General features: G+C 35.7%; 1 pseudogene; it reads right to left on the reverse strand.

Moving 5' to 3' along the window:
- Nucleotides 1–3,421: 3,421 nt before the first annotated feature.
- On the reverse strand, nucleotides 3,422–3,544 carry LOC122013035 (annotated as a pseudogene).
- Nucleotides 3,545–3,867: the final 323 nt, after the last annotated feature.

The following is a 3,867-nucleotide window of genomic DNA, read 5'->3' on the forward strand; positions in this document are numbered from 1 at the left end:
TGATACCTGAAGATTGAAGAGGAAATTTCCATTTTTCATCAACTAGCATTTATATTAAAATACAACCATACACATTATTATTAGATGCTCACCGCTGCTTCAAATTTATATTTGTATTTACTTCCACTTGCTAGAGAATTGTACTGATTGAACGCCATTGATTTGGTGTCCACCAGCAGCAAGTGGAAGTGTGCATTATTACTGCACAAAGGTATAAATATATACCTTACCTCTTCATCTCCTCTATCCGTCTTTATCAGGTGTTGGAAGACAAACTTACTTGACGATTTCATTAATGACTACGAATATGCAAAGTCATATATACATAACCAAATAATAAAAAGAATTCTAAATTTTACTATACTCAAATCAATTCCTTACTATGAAGAATGTTGAACAATATATTGACTTGTTGTATGTGCTTCCAGACGGGAATGCCCCCCCCCTAAATAGAATTTTACAATACGTGTCGATTACATCCCCTCTTGTCAACATCTCTCCATTCACACCAAATAAAAGGGAATACAAATTTAAACAAAAGGGTGGTTCCTCCCAAACTATATCATTTGTAAACCTACAAGTAAACAAATCAGAGATTATTTTTACAAATTTAATTTTGATAACCTTAGCTCAACTATGTAATTAGAGAAGCATATAATAGTCTTGACTAATCAACTATGTAATTTACATACTTTATTTCCTCCAAGGCTTTTAACAAGTACGCCACCTCTTCGTCTTGTTTTTTTTTTCTTGGAAGACTTAAATTGCTTCTTCACATACTATGCACACAAACAAAAAAGGCAATTAGATAATCCATTAAATCTAACAAATTACAATGAAATTTGCAGATATCGTCTTACAACAATTGTTTGTTTCCTCATTTTGTCATATTTGGCAAACATATCTACATCATTCTCTGCCTCTTCATTAGATTTGTCTTCCATCAATTGTACAATATTAATTTCTTCTTCCATTTCATCCAAATCAAATTTTCCTTTCCCCTTGCCCACAACAACATATTCTTTGACAATAACTTTTTTTTTCCTTCTCCTAGACTTATAACTTTCTCCGCAGGCTCACTTATTTGTATATTTCTATGCTGCCTCTTAGGTAAAGTTTTGAGCTACAATGGACTATCAATTGGAGTGTCCCTGTAATCATAGTGACTTCTGTCACGTCCTCTCCTATTTCTTATTGTAACACCTACAGGTTCAATTTGAGGATCGTCTACAGGCTTGCTATATTGAGATTCCATGCCTTTATTTTCAACTATTTTAAGTAATTCTTTCACCCTCTCCTTCAATTGCATGTTCTCCATTGTTAGCTCTTTAATTCTGTTTGCTTGAATAATGCAATTACAACACTCCTTATTAATCTGCCTTCCTACTTCAGTGACTTCAATTTGTGATGCCTCCATTGCAGGTGGACCGTCAGCAACGCCAGCAAGGTTCTCAACCAATGATTTTTCATCTTGGTTAGGGATTAGGTCAATCACAACCTGTAAGAATATTAAACCACATGTTAAAACAAGATTTTTTAACCAAACTATAGTCAAAGTATTCAAAATTTACCTCTTCATATGAGACTTTGTCAATCAATTCTCTCACCTTACTAATATGTGAAGAAATATTCCTCCACTTATTTATTCTCGCTCCTTTGATTTTGTATGATTTTTGGATTAGAACATGCTCCAAAAACCATGCCCGATTCACCATCACAAGGGTTAACTATTTTTAAAATGTCCACAAAATATTAAAAAATTTCACATAAATTATACACTTACTGTCAAAAGACCAGCAAATCTCTTTAGGTAAGGGAGGTTGGTGTTAGACTGTTTTGTCTCAGTTGATGAAAATGTGTCCCCAATCTTAGGTAATTGTGGAGCCATAAATTCATGGATTGCTTCAACTCAGTTGAATCTATCAAGATTCTTAAAATCATCTACTATATCTATAAGACTTAACGGAACCTTATATGTACTAGAAGAAAATAAGACAAAAACAAATATATACAAAATATAGAATTTACAAAATAATAAAACATCATCTTCGCCTTCAACACGATTGCCATAAAATTTAAGCAACTCCTCAATTCTTGATCTAGTAGCTTCTTTTTTGTTTGAGAAGTAAGTTGGAAAGAGGTCACTGGATGCTTTAGCTGAATTCATCGGAATTGAAGCTCCACGGTCTGCAATACCAAGCAACAATGAAACGTCTCCTCTTGTGAACCCAACCGGAACACCTGACCAAGTTAAATTATTATTAGACTTCTACCAACACATACAAAAGTATTAGGAACACCGTGGACATGATACGATGTCATATCAAACACACGTTGGGTCTGATACGGTATCGTATCAGGCCTAGGTTTAGCAAAAGATTAAATTTTACCATACAACTACTTTGTGATTAAAATATAAAATTATAAATTGTACCTGAGAATCTAAAGGTTTGACTACTTGAATTCTAATTTTGAAATATATTTATCAAAATCCCACGGATGTGCTGCATATCTTCTATGTCCAAAAAAATACGAAAGGGTGACCGTTTGATCAGCACTATGTGTCGATCATGTAAAATAACAGACCCTTCATGCGTTCCTTTCTTCGTGGATGGTTGAAAAAAACTTTTAAAGTAACCAAGGACACTGTTCCAATGCAGTTTCTGTCCAACATCAATTGAACCTTATACTTTATAAAAATAAAAAAATTTAAATCATACTATTTCAGCTTCTCAATATCACAGAGTTTGTAAAATGATAACGTTTACAGCTAATTGATGTGGAGAGGATGATCATGCACCCGATCGACGTCTTTATGCCATTATGATACTAACTGATTGATGTAAACCCTAGAATTCTTCACTGTTGGCGTGCGAACAGTCTTGATTTTTAATTGAACTGAAATGCTTGATGCCGCTTGAGAAACACTCGAGGTCACTAAACTAGGGTTTCACAAGAGGGAGCTGCACTCGCATGTTACGAAAAGGGAGGTACACTAATGATCGAATTTATTTTTTTAAAATCAAAGTTATTCAAAAATGTGATTCAGATGCCTGGGAAATGATACCTGATCAGAAGAGATTGGCGGGAGGATTATATTCAATATTACACATCACTTACCTACGCCTTTTGATAAATACCAAACGATGATACACCTTTTAATAAATATAATATACCATGTACGTCTTTTGGTAAATATGTGTAAGAACAATGAACTCAAACAAAATCACAACCAACCTCAAATTAAAAAAAAAAAATCAATCCAACCACAAATACAAACTATACATGCCTCCTGCTCCGGTGGTGTCCTGTGAACTTGTCATAATTTGCACATCAAATATGTTAAAACCACTTTCTTGAACCAACTTTTTAATATAAATTTACAGCCAAACACCCCGATTCCATAAGACCGGATCGATCAGCAGGACGTCGACTCTCCCACTTTGGAAGATGCTAAACCAACGCAATTCCAGCGTGCATTGAAAGCCGTAGATTTAGGACACGAACTTTCCTGATGACCCGTCGACCCCGTCCAAGCAAGCATATTCAAATACAGGAGTAGGTCCCCATCTTAGACACGTCTGCCTGCTATCTCTATGTCCCCTATGTGATGTGGGACTAAAAGTACAGACCGTCCGCAATCGCCATTTCAAATTGCCTCTGCCAAAAATTCCACATCCGCGAGCTCCTTCTCCGTCCTCGATCTTCTCCATGCAGGGTTCCGCCTCCTCGGTATTGCCTAAGAAGGCTTCTCTGAATTTCAGCTTCCTATCGAGCTTGAAGCTCTCCTTCTGGCATCGGTTGGAGCTTGACCTCGTTGTGGATTCGAGACTTATGGTTTTCTTTCTCGGTTTCTTTTTGTATGAA

Source organism: Zingiber officinale, chromosome 8A, assembly GCF_018446385.1.
Source record: "Zingiber officinale cultivar Zhangliang chromosome 8A, Zo_v1.1, whole genome shotgun sequence".
Lineage (NCBI taxonomy): Eukaryota > Viridiplantae > Streptophyta > Magnoliopsida > Zingiberales > Zingiberaceae > Zingiber > Zingiber officinale.